The 18,913-nt window shown below is 38.6% G+C and overlaps 1 long non-coding RNA gene across 2 annotated transcripts in view; it reads right to left on the reverse strand.

Moving 5' to 3' along the window:
* Positions 1-1,162: 1,162 nt before the first annotated feature.
* Positions 1,163-18,913, reverse strand: part of LOC309654933 — a 41,522-nt gene continuing 23,771 nt past the window's right edge. Inside the window, exons 2-5 of one of the 2 annotated variants that reach the window (XR_014260517.1) lie at positions 11,134-11,326; positions 10,203-10,313; positions 6,730-6,877; positions 1,163-3,567 (exon numbers count right to left, since the gene is read on the reverse strand). This is a non-coding gene — a long non-coding RNA (uncharacterized lncRNA). The remainder of the gene's footprint in view (positions 3,568-6,729; positions 6,878-10,202; positions 10,314-11,133; positions 11,327-18,913) is intronic. The other variant, XR_014260518.1, reaches the window with a different exon arrangement.

Here is an 18,913-nt window from a genome sequence, read left to right on the forward strand (position 1 = left end):
CTATTTGAAATTATGCAAAATTTCCAGAATCCAATAGCCATGTGGTTAAAATCATTTTTGTTGTTGTTTAAACAATGAAGATGTCATTCAGGGAGTCACCTTAAAATATGGCTTGGCCTTATACCCTTACTTGCAAGTTCTGCTTAGCATTGTTTTAAAAATCCAATTGCTCAACAAAAATTAAAGTTTTAGCAGGTTATGATCACCATGATTAAAAGATAACCCTCCTCAAACTATATTGTAATGAAAGAATCAGGAACTTTCATCAATCTGAAGGAAGCCGAATGGCTCAGAGGATTGGTAATTGGCTATCGATGTGACCCGTTCATGTCTTGCCCAGATTGCAGTTAATGGAGAGCTGTTGTTCTCTGACAGGGTGTTTGATGGTTTCTAGGAAATGAGTGGCTGTTTTCATTCCTGTTCCAAATGGACAGGTGTCTACATCAGAATTGGCAACCTGGTTGACACGCTCAAAGAGTGGCCAAAGAGGGAATTGTTTGCGGAGAATAAACTTCCCTCCCTCCTGCAATGCCTGTGCACACGTGTGCGTAGGGAGGGGGCAAAATGGAGATGCTGGAGGAAGAAAGATTGATTCAAGTCCATGAAATGTAAGCAGGCTGAAGTCCTTTGGTTCTGAGTGGTGCGCTGTGCAGCTGCATCTCTCCTGCAGCTTTTTCTTGCACTTTACCGCATTGTGCTCTAAATGCACAAATAAAAATCCATGAAGGACTCTTAAACTTATCAGTCTCAACAAATAAAATGAACCAAGAGTTTTTTTACACTTTGTTAAGTAAGCATTATTTTCATATATCTTTCTTTTCTCAATAAAATGGATCTTTTTTTGTTTTTCATCCCCTCCTCTATAGGTCAGATGAATTGCATGTGTTTAGTTCTGAATGTGAGGTAATAGAAACTCCAAGAATCATACCTGGTAATACCTGGTCCAAAGTAGGAAGTATTGCTCTTCTCCTTAGTGGATAATATTATATTTTATTATATTATACCTAAGAGAAGACCATCACACCTCTAAAAGTATTTATCTCTCCTTTCACTTTACACACAATCCCTACAACCCCAAGTTATTGTTCATGCAAATGATTTTTACTTCCTGAGTGTTATTATAAAGCAGCACATGAGTCATATTCTTAAGAAAAAAAAGTCATTGTAATACTCCAAAACTCTGATGTCCTTTTATTGTTTAACATTTTCTTTCACAAATATTAAAGTTGTTTTAAGTTTTGGAAAAAGATTTTTTTTTTTTAAAGAAAAAAAAGATAAAAGGCCTCTGACTATAAGACTAAAGCAGTCACTGTTGTTGACACTGAAGAGATTTGCATTTAATGTGGTATAACGTTTATTAGTAAGAATGTTTAATTGTTCCAAACTTTAAAATTTAAGTTTCCAGTTGCAAGATTTTTTAATTCTTCTCTTTTGTCCTAACTTTTCCCTTTTCTTCTTAATGAAATATTTCTGTAATTAATTTTTAGTTCATTTTTACTCCACTGCATAGCCAGAAATTGTAGCAATGAAAGTCAAAAGCTTTGGAGTGAAGCTAACTGTTACACTTCTATGTGATGCATTCTATGACCCTGGGCACATCAGTTAATTTCCTGAGCCTCAGTTTCTTCATCTGTGATATGGGGGTATTAACAGTCCTTAATTTACAAACTTGTTTGAGGATTCAGGAAATAACATGGCTCTCCACGTTTCTGAAAAAGAGTTCATCAGTGTAAATCACCGTTATTGCTATTTATGATGATGATGATGATGATGATGATGATGATGATGATATAACACCTCTAAGTGTTAGAATCTTCATCTGTGGAACAGAAATAATAGTACCAGTAAGATTGTAGACAAAGTTTGTAGAGCATTTGGCATGGTGGCTGAATCAGAGCAGGCCTTCAGTAAATGGATGGTGGTTTATTGTTGCTTGAGAGCTTTGGAAATGTGTGAAATATTCACTTTTGGAAAGAAATCCATTGTTCAAGAGTTCCTTGGTAGTACTTCATGTCTGGATCTAGAGGCTACGTTAGTAGAGGATGGCACGAACAAAGCCAACTCTGAGAACGATGCCCAGTTAGTTTCCTTTGTCTTGTGACCATAACTCATGCCCATTGCTCTCATGATTTCATCCCACTGGGTGGAGGTGAGAAACCCCAACAAGAGTGGGTAGGGGTAGACAGCCCAAGTCCACCTCTTCTGATGAAGAAAATGGATGAAATAAAACTCAGGGAAGGTGCTTCACTATCCAAAATGAGTCTCGAAATCTGAAGGAGACTGTAGAGAGCTGGAATGTATGGTTTCCTTCCTGATATTATTAATTCACTTCTAGAAATAGAATCAAACCTTTCTGGAGTTTGCTTTTAAGGATAGACTGAGGTGCCATTTAAAGATTCATCCTGAAAGAACCCAAAGGAACCCTGAAGCCAGCCTCAAGCAGCAACAGAAAGAGTCAAGCAGTTCTCAGAAAATTGCCTGGGAAGGAGCTGTTAAGTCCTGGTTTTCTGGGAACATCACATCGAGTCAATAATTCAACTTTATTGGAGCTTTTGGGGGTCCATATATTGAAATAAAATTTCATGTTGAAAATAATATTCCATAACTTGGGAGATTCCCTTACATATTAGAGTTAATGGGTATAACCTCCCTGGAAGATGGGGAGTCGGTAAGAACTGGAAATTTCCAGTCTTAAGTCATTTATGTGTAACACAACTAAATAAAATGCTTGTCCTAGATGATTCTGTATATAAAACCAAACATTCCTTGAATGACTATATAGAAAACTAGTTTGTTCAGATAACCCCTATTCTTGATTCATTGTATGAGGTTTGGTGTGTGTGTGTGTTTCTACTATATCAACTGCCCAGAGATATGTAAAACCTCTCATGTCCTCAGTTCAGCAAGGAAGCCAAATGGAGTTGGGTTCATTCCATTCTCTCTAAACATAACTGCCTCATTCTGCAGAGTAAATTAGAAAATTTAATGAGTAATGAAAATTAAAATGTAAGCAGGGAGAAGTAACTTCTCTACCCAGAGTCACCACTGAAGACCCACACAACCAAGAGTTTGGCATTTGCCTGTCATCTGCTTTTCTGACCACAGGGAGCAGCTCAGGTGACAGGCACACAGATGGACACATTGTATGATTAATGGCATCAACCAGGCCTGGTGGTGAATATGCAGGAAATGGCGACAGACATGAGCTAGTCCCCTTTTTGGTTTAATGCTCTTTCCAAGGTTTGAAGTTGAGAGGGATTAGGAAAAATTCCAGCCTTCTTTGCTAGAAAATCTGAAGACACCCTTCCTTCTTTCTCCAGCATCACTTGCCAAGACCAAACCTTTAGTGGGAAGCTATATCAGCCTTCGGATTGGTCCACCGAAATTATTCTCCTTCCCTCCCTCCCTCCCTCCGTCCCTCCTTCTCTTCCTTCCTTCCTTTGTCTCTTTCTTTGTTCTTTTTTCCCCCTTGCCTTCTTCTTTTCTCTTCTTTCTCCCAAGCATTGTCTCATCTCAGCAAGCTCAGGGTGCAAACTGGTCCACCAGAATGGGCTCTCCGAAGAATCTCTGAGGAAGAGATGAATGTGCAGATTTGAGCAGGGTCAGAGCAGGCAGCACGAAGACCTATAGCAATTCCCAACCTAACACCCTTTGGCTCTACTCCAGCCACCTTCTGACCAAATAGATTGTTCCTGAGCATGGCTCCTCTATTGCATCAAGAACACAGGAGATCAAGACTCCATCATTTAAAATGGACCAAACTTGGGAATTCCCTGGTGGCCTAGTGGTTAGGATTCCAGGCTTTCACTGCAGTGGCCCAAGTTCAATCCCTCGTTGGGGAACTGAGATCCCGCAAGCCACACAGCACAGCCAAAAAAATAAATTAAAAAATAAAACAGTATTTAAGAAAAAAAAAAAGAATTGGTTTACACTAAAAAAAAAAAAAAAAAAAAAGAACAAAACTTGAAGCCATAGCCTCAGGATCATGCCCAAAGTTGAGAATTCTTTCCTTTACTGGTTTTTAAATTTTAATTTATTTTAAATCGACATGTAAAAGGTAGGAAAGGGTAAAAACTCTTCCTCCAGTCCTATCTCCCAGCCCCTCCCATCCAAACTCACCAACATCCTTTCTTTAAATCAATAGACTTTTTTTTGGAGGAATTTTAGATTTATAGGAAATTTGAGTTTCTGTATATCCCCTCACACCCCTCCCCACCTTGCCCACCTAATACCATCTTGCATTGGTGTGGTACATTTGTTACAATTGATGATCCAATACTGATACATTATTATTAGCTAAAGTTCATGGTTTACATTAGGGTTCATTTGGTGTTGTATATTCTGTGGGTTTTCGCAAATATATAATGACATGTATCCACCATTAGGGTATCATATGAAATAGTTTCACTGTCCTAAAAATCCCCTGTGTTCTATCTATTCATCCCTCTCTCCCTATGAAGCCTCTGGCAACAGCTAATCTTTTTACTGTCTCTATAGTTTTGCCTTTTCCATAATGTCATATAGTTGGAATTATATGCAGTGTATGTAAGTTTCCTCCATGTCTGTTCATGGCTCACTTCTTTTTATTTTCACATAATATTCCACTGTCTGGTTGTACCAAGGTTTGTTTATCCATTCACCTACTGAAGGACATCTTGACAAGTACTAAGTTTTGCCAATTATGAATAAGGCTGCTATATACACCCATGTACAAAGTTTTGTGTGTACATAAATCTTCATGTCATATGAATACATATCAAGGAATGTGTGATTGCTAGATGATAAGGGAAGAGTGTTTAGTTTTGTAAGAAATTGCCTAACTGTCTTCTAATCCAATGTGTTTCTTGGAGTTTTAAAGTACATATTAGTTAACACAATCGGTCCCTAGCAAATATGGAGAACCAGAACAAATCCTGGGGGACACCAAGGCAAGAGCTGGGGCCATTTGGAGGAACAAAGAGTCCCTCTTAAGAACATGAACTTGATCAAGCTACAGAGGTTCACGCCTTGCCTTCGTGACTTACTTGCTCTGTGACCTCAGGCAACTTACTTAACCTTCCCATGCTTCTATTTCCTCAACTGAAATTAACTTGGTAATAGTACCCAGACTCTAGGGTTCTGAGCATTACCTGAGATATCTCATGCATGTCTTAGCACATCACTTGGTAAAAGTGCTCAGTAAAAGTTCATTATTATTATATCTTATAACAAAAACCAGCATCTCTTCCACCACCACCCCCCCCCACACACACACATATAGCCAATATATTCTTTAGGGATGAATTTGTGTAACAATTCACTCAGGTACAGAATGATTTCATACGTTGTGAAATCTGGTGAGAAAAAAATGTGCAGCAGCTAAAATAAAAAGAAACCTAAACTAGAAAGGAAATGTCTTTAAGTGCGGAGGTTTTGGTCCACAGGATAAATTCTCTCACTCTGCTCTAGCCCTTGACCCTCAACAGTGTCTTTTTGGCTCAGAATCCGCTGGGGTAAGTCCTGGATTGTGAAATGCCCTCCCTCTGGTAGCCTGCCAAAGCCTGCTCCACAGACACCCAGGCTAACCCGGCACTGCTCACAGCGAGAATTCTCCTCACCCCGAGGGCCTGACTCACGCTCCTGTATTTTCCTTTCTCAGACAGTTCCACAGGCAGGCAGGAGAGGGCCATTAAGCAATCCATATGGTAATTTTTTTTTTCTATTTCTTTGGGCAATTCTTCTAGGATGACATAATTATATGCGTTAACAATGAAAAATAAGAGCGCTGTAGCTGTATGTTTGTATTGGGTTTATTCTGGAAATTAACCAACAAACAAACAAAAATTCTCTCCTATGCTTTCCTGACTAATAATCTATGACTCCCACAGTGCCCTCACACCAGTGGAAAAGGAAACATTTGAGTGTTTCTACCAGCTGATTTACCTTCATGATATCAGATAACTATAGTTTTCCTGTTTTAACTGCATGAGCGGGGTTTAGGTGTCATAAGGTCAGAGCATATGGAATTTTTTTTAAACTAAGGGTAAACAATGAAACCCGATCAGTTATTCAGGGCATATGGCTCAAAAGCAAGCAGTCACTAATATGAGTCATATCGCATTAATAAAGCACGACATTAAGGGCACATTTGGATCAAAATATTTTGGAGTAACTGTAAAACTGAAATATGACAACAGAGCTCAGAATTCTACTTAGGAATTACAAAGAGGTAGGTTTGAAAAGTTGAACTGTAGGACATGTGGGTCTGCTGGAGTCTTCCAAAGGGATGGTGACAGCCAGGTATTAAGACTGTTTAGCCCATCAGTCCTGTGGGAAGAACAGGAAGAGGGCAGAGGGTCAGAATGAGCAGGGTCTTTCTCGTTCCGCTCTCCCACACCGACACAAGTGTCTTGCAGTTCCTGGCACAGCTTAATAGAGTTGTGAGAAAAAGAAAGGAAAGACAAAGGAAAGAAGGAAAGAATCGGCCCCAAGGGGAGGTCTCCCACTCTAAATTTGCTTTGGATGTGCTAGGGCCCAGGAAAATCTATCTAGATTTACTAGAACCTTCTGGGCTTTAAGGTCCAGACTGCTGAGTTTGGATAATGATTAACAGCACAGTATCAAGAATCAGACAATAGTAACCAACTTGGACTTCTGGCTCCACCCTTTCCTAGTCCTATGAAACTGAGCAGTTCCTCTCTAAGCCTGAGCTCCCTTGGTTGTAAAACAGAAATAATAATAGCAACATACCTCCTCCAGCTGCTGTAAGGATCACAGAAAATCAGTGCTTGGCACAGTCTCTGATGCACAGTAAGTGCTCAGTCTAGGTCGTTACTGCACTATTGTCGTCATCATTGCTATTTTGAGTTGACTACCCCAGTTATGGATATTCTTCCATCTGGAACAGGAAATAGGCAGCAAAGAAATTAGTAGTATCAGGGTTCAGGCATGGACCCTGGAGTTGAGTGTTTCAGCATCCTTAGATGCTACCAGCTGTGCTGCTCCGTTATTTAATTCAGTTCAACAAGTGTGTTTTGAGTCCCTTCTTTGTAGAAAACTCAGGAAAGGGTTCTGAGGAGTGTTCCAGGATCCAGGGGACATGGTGATATCCCTGCCTGACAAGCACTTTGCCTGCACAAAGGGATTCCACAAATGTGGCTATTCAGTTAGTGGTGTCACGTGAAGTTGGAGATAGCCTCTCAAAATATCAGATTGGCCTCTTTGAATCTGAATTAGCACACACATTATCCTGACCCCTATTCTCCTTCTCCCCCAAATATAGATGATAGATAGACAGATAGATAAATAGATAGTATTTTAATAAAACAATTTCAGTTTAGAATCTCTTTTAAGTTAAAAATTTAATTATTAATACAAACTGTGTTAAAATATGTCTAAGCAAAAGAGTTTTGTCCTATATATCCCTTGAGGAAAACACGGTTTCAAATGTTTAAGCAACATATCAACCTAAAGCATGAAGACACTGGTTCCATGCTGTTTGTCTCTGCACCCAAAGCATTTCCCTGCCTCTGTGAGAACGTGGGTGAGTCATGGCTCTGTAATGCATTGGCATATAACTTCTGCTTCAACTTTAATTTTTTCTGGTATAAAAGAATATTAAGGCCAGAAACTGAATGATGGTCTAGGACTCTACACTGACTCCCCAACCAAGCTTCAGAATACATTCTTACATTTGCAAAAGAGCACCTATATCTTAGATATCTCTTCTGACCACTTGCTTTCGTTAGGCCAAACAAAAATAAAATTAGGGGATCAAATAAGATATATAAGCAGATAGACTAGTAAACTGAGATGTTAAACTCATTCATCAAGAATATTTGGAAGAAGGATGTGGGCTCAAATTGCCTTCTTGATGTCCAGTAAATCATGACTCCATGAGGCAGAAATATGCTGGGCTCCAAGGAGCCCTATTCTAGCAAATTTTCTTCTCAACTTGAAGCTGAATGTCCCTTGGTCTCCTGTCAGTCATGGAGACATGGAGAGATGAATGGAGGGGCCCTGGGGCTTTTGTCTTCAGGTGCAGTCAGAGCCCTGCAATTATTTTTCTGTACCAGTGGGAGGATGGCCAGGGGGATCTTGACTCTGACCTTTAATTTCCACTCATTGTCAACAGTGATCCTCCCCCTGCAATGGGAAAGCTAAAACGTTGTTTAATTTTTATGATTTTCATGGTTTTGACTAAAAAAAAAAAAAAGTTTTGAGAGCTAGTATTAAAAGTACTACATATCTGGGACTTCCCTGGCAGTCCAGTGGTTAAGACTTCGCCGTCCATTGCAGGGTGGGTAGGTTCAATCAGGGAACTAAGATCCCACATGCCTTGTGGCCAAAAAAACCCCAAAATATAAAACAGAAGCAATATTGTAACAAATTCAATAAAGACTTTAGTAATGATCCACATCAAAAAAAATCCTTAAAAAATAATAGTACTACATATCAGGAAAGGAGTTTTCTATGGTATCTCTAAGTTGTATGTGCCTGATGCTGAAAGGAGTACCCTTAAAGAAAAAAATCTCTCCACACCAGGTGAGCCTCTGCCAGTTTACAGATACAGTAACCGCCATTATACCCAGTTAGTTCCCCAGGGCTGCCCATATCCCATATTCTGGTCCCCATATAGGGAGGAGGATCCAGGGATGGGGAGGTTTGGTGCATTCTTGAATTTCTTATGGTCCTCTTTTTTGAAGTTCTGAAGCTACTTCAAAGTATTTTATTGTAATGATTTCAACTCTATCTAATCTTTACTAGATTTAGGGAAAAGAACATCAAATACTGTCCTTGGTTGTGTTTTCAAAGCAATAACTGGCACTCCAAGCCCTGATGTCCTCACTAGTGAACTCTTCCCTAGAATCCTGCCCTTCAACCTTCCACCCCTCCCCTGCCTTCCAGCCCTCCACCCCTCCTGCCCTCCTGGATTTCCTTCAGCTTGTCTGCCACAAGCTCTGCTTGCTTTATGGATGACTTTTTCTCTTCCTAACTCCTTCTTCTCCTGGCTGAGTTCCACCCATCCCTCATGCATCAGTTTGAACATGGTTTCCCACAGGAAATCTTCACAGCCCCCTCAACAAAGACGTGGGCTCTTTACCCACGCTCCGCTGGTTCCTATACAATGACTTCTAAGGCACTTCATGCAATTGCTTTTTGATTGCATGTTTCTTGCTCTGAGTTCAGAGACTATTTCTGTCTTTACACATGGTAGGTGCTCGATAATCTTTGATGGAAGTAAAAGAGAGAGAAGATATGGAGAAAGAGAGAGAGGAAGGAAGGGAAGGAGGGAGGGAGGGAAGAACATGAGAAAAAGGGCAAAAAAAAATCACTGCAGAGGCATTCCTAATTTGTCATACCCCCCACCACGTGGCCTCTCCCGTCCTCTTTTTCTCTCCCTCCTCTATCATCTCCTCTTCATGGAAACACCATAATTAAACAAAATTAAAATCATCCTTGCCTCAGTGTGTACCCCAATTTGATGTGTCTTTTTTTTCTTTTTTTGGTCCTTCTGAGTCCTGCCTCCACAATTTAAATATACAATTCCAAAGCCAATTTACTCAACAAGCACAAAGCATCATATCTCTCTCACATACATCTCAATAAATAAATCACAAAATATGTTTTGTTAAAATATAATTTTTTCACTTAAGGTTTGAAAATCTTACACAAGTTTTGTCACCAAATAAGTCCAAATTGACAGTGACATTCCATAACTAAGAAAGACACTAGAAATAATATTATTTGGGGGTGCAGATGGAGATGAGGTATATCTTGGCAAAAATCTAGAGAAAAATGTGGTGTTTGTATAGTTGGACATTTTATATATAATTTGATTTCATTAGTAACTAATGCTTGAGATCTCCATTTATTTAATGAAATAGATGTCTATTCTATTAAATAAAAAGAAGGCTTCACCCCACCCCCAGGGGATGTCAAAATTAGAACAATTAATGTCAAAGCCCCTTTAGGTCATTTTCTAAAGGATAAAAAATCCCCAACTGTATAATGCTGTAAAAGGGAACATTGCACTGTATGTGAATATGAACTAGATAAAAACTTTTCAAAGCAACTTTCCATTGTCTTCCATGAATTTTCCTTTTTTTTCTTCAGAGAAATCAAGAAGATAAAAAAATAAGAGCGAGCATAGTACCATAGCATTATAGAGGAGAATAATCCCTGTTCATCTGCATTATTGTCTCCATTTTTCACTTTCTCACCTTAAAGAATGTAGTTCAGAGATTGCAGAGCTCCAGAGCAGGGCAAGAAATCGAGTAGTGTAGATTCACTCATGACGAGAGATTTCAAAAGTTAAAATTACTAAGTCAGGGCTGGAAAAAAAGAGATTTACTTAGGCATTAAAGATAGGTACTGGGCAGTTAAACTGATAGATCCTCATTACATTGTCCCATAAGAGACTGAGCCACTCGGAGAAGTTAATGTTAAGGAAATTTAAAGCAAGTTATAGGAAATACTTCATCACCTGGTAGAATTCATTCTGAGGAATTTGCTGCTACAGACAGTCATAAAATCAATCACTGAGTTGCATTTTTCAAAAGGGCAGAATAATGTATGACCCACTCTTCTGACTAGTTGGGGAAGATAAAAGCAATCAATTCACCTGCTTCTAGAAGATCACAGTTGATTACAAGTGGGATCAGCAAAAATATGTCCCCACCCTTGATCAGGATAATTAAAAAGTGTTTGCCCACACTCATATGTCCTGGAAGGAAAGTGGAAATAGGATGTAAAGCTCAAATGACCTGATCTAATATGGCAAACATTAGTTGACAGGGACAAAAAATTAAACAATACAAAAAAAAAAAAAAACTATTCCAGGAACTATAGATGTTCCTAAGATATTTTTCATAAAAACATTTTTTCTGATAATATAAATATTACATGATGTTTTTGTTTTTGAACGTGATTTTGGCCAGTATTCTTAGAGTAAATCTGCCAAACTTGAAAACAATTAACAAGCATGACTTTTTCCCAATGGAAAGTAGAGTTTAGTCAGAAGTTATGCATGCACTGGAAATGTTAGCAAGGCAATGTTAATTCGGAGGTTGTCAGGTAGAAGGTCAGTAACAAACTCCCTGGATAAAGGCATCACAGTTTAAAATAAGCTTCTTTTTATTTAATCTGCCTCACCTCTTTAACTTTTTTTCTTGAAAATGTAGTGTATTCTCTAGAATTTCACTTTATGCTACTACACGTGCATCAAAAGCCATATTGCACCTTCAACATCCTAGTGTATGAGCTTCTGAAAGAGACACTCAAAAAGGCATTTCAGGGATGGTTGGAGCCTGCATTTTCATTTGGGGACAAAAGAATGTCACACCACCTACAAAAAAGAGAAATTTTGCTTTAAAAAATTACAAAGTAAAATAAAATCCTGAATAAGTCATAATAAAACCTAGTCCTTGAAGTTCAACAAAGTGTAGCAGCACTGAAAAGGCAAAGAAAAGTCATCATTGTCACCTCCTGGAAACCAGGAAGTGTTACTGACTTTAACGGACAGTGACCTGTCTAGTTTCCTTACTCATGTTAAAGAAAAAGCAAAAGTAAAGATAAAAGGTGTCTGGAAGTTCTTTCATGGTAAACCTCCATAACTTGCAATAGTAGTTATAAGTTGAGCTTAAGGACATCTTTATTTTCATAAACACATTTTATTAAAACGTTGTCTTGCCCCAAAATTTTAAAAACAAAAGAGTAAATGTCTTATATTAATATATTAATTTCAGGAGAGTTTTCTATAGTTGCTATGGCACTGTTGGAAGCCCTACAGGCATTCCTGAATCAGCTCATGGGACACCTCACTGCTACAAGCACTCCTTGTGGAAGGGATATTCCCTGGAGCCAGGCTCCCCGGGTTTCAGTCCCGGGAAGGCATCCGCTGAGTTCATTGGGCAGATCATTTCACTCTCCTTGCCTCAATATCCTCATCTATAAAATGGGTAGAACAATAGTGCCTATACCACAGGATTGTTTAAATCAATATAAAGTAACTAAAACTGTGCCAGGTATATAGTAGTGCTCAGGCATTGTTATTTTCCTTCAATATCCAGAAAGTCTGGGTTTTAAAGGCAATCATCTTTCCTCTAGGACAGAATGGGACAGCGGATGTCATTTCCCCTTTCGTGGAGTTGGGTGTAGGAATGGGAGAAGTTTCCATTGTTACGCTCTCTCCCCATTCTCGTCCCTACCCTTTCTTCTGCCTTCTCTCCTGCCAGGTTTCTCCTTAAATTCTGTGCTCCACAATCCAGCTAAGTTTGCTCACTCCTCACCGTCCTTGCATCTGCTCTTCCCTTGGCCTGGAATAGTTGCCTCCTCTCTCCCCACACCAAACCCTGCGTGGCTAATTCACAATCATCCATCAGCCCTCTCCCTGGATGTCATCATTTCTGAGAAACCCCCACACCAAATCTGTACTAGGTGCTCCCCGTACACGTGCTCACAGCCTCCATCCTTCAGTTACCGTCTTTCATTTCCGGCTCTCTGTCTCTACCATTAGACCGCAAGCTCCTCTTGGCAGGGATTTGGATCTGCCCATGGGCCACTTCTCCCTATCGCTGAGCATCAATTCTGACACACTGAGATGAAAGAAACCCTCAAGACCAACAGGAAAGCCTGCCTTTTCTCAGGAACATGCTTTCTATTTCCATTTGCCTTTACTCTACAAAATCACCTGCTGATGAGGGTCTGTTCAAAAGAAATGGATGTTTTGGCTATTATATGCGAAGTCAGTGTTATAGAAGAACCATGCTGGGGCTGTGTGGAAATAATCGGTTTACTTTTTATAAAACAAACACTAAGAAAATCTATAATGCAGGCTGAATTGGCAAAAGTTCAAAACAAAGTAAAATGGAAGAAATACTTTCTTTGAGACTTATTTAGTCTAAAAAAAAAAAGACTCCAATAGGTGGTGGTGATATTTATATAAGTCTAAACTTAATTGTTTAATCATATTGCAGAGTTTACACTTATCTCCTAGAATATGCAAAATAGTATTAACCTTATAATCTTTTGAGTACAAATAATGTATACTTGGCTTTATGGTGGATGATCAGAAAGGAAAAAAAAAATAGATCATTGGGATTGACATATATACACTAATATGTGTAAAATAGATAACTAATAAGAACCTGCTGTATTCAAAAAATAAAATTAAATTAAAAAAATAGATCAAGCAATTAGACGCAAGCATAGTGAGGTAGAAGACTGATTCAGGCAATTCACTCTCACATTTTACTCATACCTGAAAAATGCAGTTAATAGAGGCAGAAGCATGGAACAATCCAGATGAATGATTCAGTTCTTTATTTCTCTTTGTGAATGCAGGTTAAATATACACTTAGAGATATATGATAACAACAATATCTAGACTACTGAAGCACGGTCTACATACAGAGCTTTTGCTAAGCATTGTCCATGAATTATTTCATTTAATCATCACAAGACTCCTATGAGGTACGGAATGATTAAAACAATACAGTTGAGTAATTTGAGGTTAAATGATTAAGAAATTTGCCCAAGGTCATACAACTAACAATCAGCAGTCAGTATTCAAACGCTTGTTCATTCATTCCTGAGTTTTTCCTCTTACATTCTAGCCTACACTACAGCCCTCACCCAAACTCAGATAACAGGATGTAGTTGGAAAAACCTGAGGTCTGGACTCCAAAAACTCACATTAGTTATCAGTTTGAGTAGATCGCTCCATCTCTGCTTCATCATTTTTGATAGGAGAATAATAATATTCTTATCTGCCTCGCCTGACTTCCAAAGTTCCCATGACGATCAGGTGAGATGGTTTACATGCAAGAACTTAGGAAGCAGGAATGTGCTATACAAATATCAGTTGGCAGGGTTTATTTACAATCATAATCTGTTGATGGATCTGCGTGAATTTAATTGGTATTTAGGGAATATTTTATATATGATGGTTGATATGGTAAATGGATATGATGAATGGATGAAAATGATGGACCAGATATGATAAATGGATGAAAATGATGGACTTCGCCCACACAGATAAACGGATGTGATTTGAAGAAGGAAGTGGCTGTCCCATAACTGCACTCCAGGCTTGAGGAAACAGTAATTGGCATCTATAGAAAATTAGAATATCAGAAACAAGGTTCCTCTTCTGAATGCAGTTGTGCTTAGGACCAGCACTGCTTACAAATTAAGCAAAGGTAAATCCATTTGAATAACAGGGATTTATGGGGGATTGAAAAGTGATCTTATCTAAAGAATAGACCAACATCTCCATGTTTATTTACTTGGAGAAAACTGATCACTTACAAGGTTTTAAAATCTTGTTTTATGGCTTATACACCTTCCCCCCAGTACATTTTTCTATAAGAAATGAAAATGTAAAAGATGTTTTTTACCTCTATTATGCGTGCAAAGCTCTGGGAAAAAGTAGTGTTAAAGAGAGGAAGGTAACTTGAGATCCAATTTCATCTATCAGATTTTTCCACCTGTCCTTAACATCATAAATCTCTTTGTTTTCAACATAAAATAACACCCTTGCCTATAATAATCTATTTTCTCTCCTGCATTTGTTGAGTACTCGAGGATATAGTTGAGTACTAGAATAGATATCTGTAATTTTTCTCTGCCCAGCATCCATTCCCTCTTTATGTAATAGAAGCTTGATTTTCTGTTAAGATACCACCCCCTTTCTGTATTCTCAGTCCTTAAGGTTTAAATAGAGCTGACTCCACCCATTGGGTCCAGCAGTTGGCAGGTAACTGAGGCCTGACCAATCAAAATGATGGTGATGTTTCCAAGGCTGGGCAAGTGACCCAATCAAGACCTATGGATGTTAACCCGGAAATGTTTGATGCAACTACTGAGAAAAAACCCTAAACTATGAAGCTATAATCTTTGAGGTACGAGTAGCCATCTTTGCTGTCACTTGAAGAGAATCTACTTGAGAATGAAGCCAACACAAAGAAAAGCAGAGCCAAAAGATAAAAAAATAATTTCCTAAGGGCGTCTTTACACATTTAGCTCTTCCCTGTTCTTTTCCACTGCCTGAAGCAATACATTCTTTTTTTGATCAAGCCAGCTTCTACTCAGGTTCTGTTAGTGGCAACTGAAAGCAACCTCACTAACCCGAGGAGATGTATCAGTTGTGCAAAGTTTCTGTGTATTACTTATATTGTCTATCAGTACTCTGATGGCTTCTCAGGAATAGAAAGTAGATATAGAAAGAGAATTTGTAGAGCTGGATTTACTCCTTTTGTTTCATTTTCCTCCTCTGTTCTTGATTATTCCAGAATATTGAGTAATAGTAAGAGCAAACATGCATATAGCACACGCAATATAAGAGGCACTCTTTTAAACCCATGTCTTAGTTATAATTATTATTCCTAACTAAGGAAACCAAAAGGACCAAAAATTTTTTTGTATTTCAAAAGAGCACTTGAGTTTTAAGCTGAGGCTCAATGTAACACCTTCCAGATGTCAATGTGTGTTGTATTTTTCTTAACATAAGAATCTAGCAAAAGCATCCTAGATTAAGAGTCAAATTAGGTTCCTCATTCTGCCACTGAAAAGCTGTTGAAGCTTGGAGAAAGTAACCTAATTATTTCTGTCACACCAGGAAATCCACAATGCCAGGAAAAAGATGGACGCAAACTAGCTTGTGCTCTAGTACTGGTTTTGAAAATCAAAGCTTTGAATTTCAGTCCCAAGGTCACCATTAACGGGTTATATGAGCTTGGACATATCATGTCATTGCCCTGGGTATATGTAAAATTAAGTCAGTGACACCCAACCTCCTTATTTCTGGTACATTATGTGTAAAGCACATGAGAAAAGATACTTGAAAATGATTTGTGAAGTTTGTGTCTAAGTATCAATACATGCAGGATATCGTTACTACTTCTAGTGTAAAAAATTCCCATTTGCTTGAGTAAGAGAGGGAAAACTCCCTTCATCATGGTACTAGAAGATATGGCCTGGAAATCCTCTAAGCCACAACCAGAAAATAAACTTTTCCTGAGGTAGGATAGAAAAAGATAATTTAAAATCACAGCAAGGTCATCATTCTTCATTCACACTTGACGATTTATTCTACGTGTCCTGTAGCTCTGCAATATTCTTGTGCCATTAATTCCCACAGAGGAAAGAGTTAACTACTGTCAAAATAACAGCAGAAATAATACTTGGTATCAAAAGAGCTAAGTTCTAGTATTGACTCTGCCACTAGCTTATTTTGTGACCTAGGACAAAGCCCCTTCTAGTCCTTGGTTTTCTTGAAGGGATTGAATTATGTAATGTGGTAGACATCACTGGCACTCACCAATATCTGGCTTTCCTCTCCCTTCCAAACACATAGAAGACTATATTTCCCACGTTCCTTGTAGTTATGCTTGGCCAGGTGACTAGCTCTGGTCAACAGGATATAAGAAGAAAGATTACACGTTACTTCTGGTCATGAGACCTTCCAGTACTCTGTTCCCCTGCTATGGCCACAGAAGATGCCATTAATTCAAGATTATAGATGGTAGAGCCTCCATCATCTTGGGCCTATGAGTAGGTACATGGCATAGAATCCCCTTGCCAACCTGCAACTGAAATAAGCCTTTGTTCAGTTAAACCACTAATACTTTAGTGCTAATGTGTTACAGCTGCAGAACCTAGCTTATCCTGACTAATAAATAATTTCCACATTTTCTCTCAACTCTCACTGCTACAATTGCCATGCATTTATGTTTGTTTTCTATGCCAAAATAATGGATTTAGAGCAAAAAGAAGCTATGAACCCCCCAGATCTTCTAGGATATTTTTCTTTATAAGTTGCAAGGAGAGATAGAGATAAGGAGAGGCTCAATGGAGTTTCTCTACTCCCAGGAGGGGGCATGTTACAGAATTGTCTTGACTATATCTTCCAATTCCTCCCACCAGGACTTTTTAAAAAAAAAATTAAAAGATGTGTTTTATCTTACTAAATATCAAAAACAAATGGAAGTCAAACATGAAAGACACATGTTAATGTAAAAGTGAACAGAATAGAAATGTAGGTTTAATATAATTAATGTTACATTTAATTGTTGGTCATATTTATTTGCAGATGTGTCCTAAAGGGCTTGAAAAATGAGATATTTTAATAAATCTAATAAATAATTTCATATTCTTGGCTCTGCTCATTATATTTTTACTCTCATAATAAAGGAATATGTTCAAACTGGTTGATGAATGGTAAATTTTACGTATTCATGTTTTGTTTTGTTTTGTTTTGTTTTGTTAGCCAGAAGGTCAGAAGACCCATTCAAGGAAAATACTAAAATGTTGAGAATAGGAATAATGGTGTGTTTCTAGCCAAGGAGTAAGCCAAATGAGAAAGATCATTTTGTCCACTGTCTTAAAAGTCTTAAACATGTTTAATTGACCCTCACACAGCCCTAGATTTCTATCTAAAATATAACTGGGATCTACCTAGAAACTCACTTGCTTGACAAATTCCAAAGTGCCTCTGCAGCAGAAGCACACAGCATGAATAAGGAGAAGAGAGGAAAGAAAGGAACCAGAATGACTCCAGCCTCACTCCTGGTTTTCTTCTCTCCTACCTCACTGTAAGTGGGAGGTGGATAGAAGGGAAAGAGAGAGGGGAAAAATGAGGGAGATTATGGGGGTGGGTGAGAGTAGAAGAAGAAACTGGCCAAGTGAGAAGGGTGAACAAGATAAAAAGAAAAAAGAAGAGAATATGAAGAGATATACAATTTCAAGTATGGCCAAATCAAGGTGAAGCAGCTAAGTGATGAGTGAGAGAACCACTTCTTGACTTGTCTGCCACTAAACAACCTTGAAATCTTCTGGCTGAACTACTTCTGCAATGGTCCAGGTAGCTCAAACCTCAGAATTGCAGCTTAGAGGTATGCAGGCAGGACCAACCATCAAGGCTACCTTAATGGTGCAAGAGGAGCCTCTAAATGCATTTTGTCTCTTTGAAAGACCAGTCAAAAGTTAGAACCACACCTACAGAAAGCCACATGGACTAGAAAGAACAGTAGCATGCGTGTTCAGCATCTTCTCCAGAGTCCAGCCTTAAAGACTGTAAATGTGTCCATGCTACCTTTATTTCTTCTTACCAGGCTCCTCCTAGGGCAGCAGAGAAGTCCAACCATGTTCTAATTATTCTCCTTGACTCCAGATTTTCAGACAATCTTAACATATTGCACGTGGGTACTGACAGGGAGGTTCATGTGAGCAGGAAAGTGGTCTAATCATGTAGGAAACATGACAACTCATCTTAAGAAAAGGAACTAACAATTTTTGAAGTGCTTTACTTCAAAAATTTAACCAGGGAGTAGCCTAAACCTTTTACAGGCCTTATCTGTTTAAAAATCCTATATCATACTATTTGCTTGCTTAATGTGTAGATGAAGAAAAAGAGGCTTCAAAGGATTAAATGAGTTCCTTAAGTTCTCACAGTTCATAAGTGAAAGAGGGGAGATTCTGAGCCAGATTATCTGACCCAAAAGCCAGCTCCAGTCACACGTCACACCACAGAGAGAACGAGAGAGCCACATTCCCCCACACTGTTCACATTCACTGTTGAATGTCTTGCACTATTTATATCCCTCAGTTCAGTGTTTGGTCTCATTCTCACCTATGAATACCTTGAGTATGTCAGTGTAGAGATAACTTCTGTCCTTCCACTAATCCTTCACTTTTCTTGGTCAGTTGTGTCTACCTAACCCCAAATATGGTTTTTAACTTCTTTAAACAGAGAGAGCTTCCAAAACTACTTCCTTATGAAAGCTTGGCAGATGCTCAAATGGGCTCACAAGTATTTCACAGTGGAAGAGTGGTTCATTGACAAATAATAACAGCAATAAATATTTGTTGCATGACAGAACTTTTAATAATTAAAGAGATCCTCTCCCAGAAACACTCTTCTGTGAAGCTAGTT

This window comes from Balaenoptera physalus (genome assembly GCF_965194825.1).
Source record: "Balaenoptera physalus genome assembly, chromosome: 2".
Taxonomy (NCBI): Eukaryota; Metazoa; Chordata; class Mammalia; order Artiodactyla; family Balaenopteridae; genus Balaenoptera; species Balaenoptera physalus.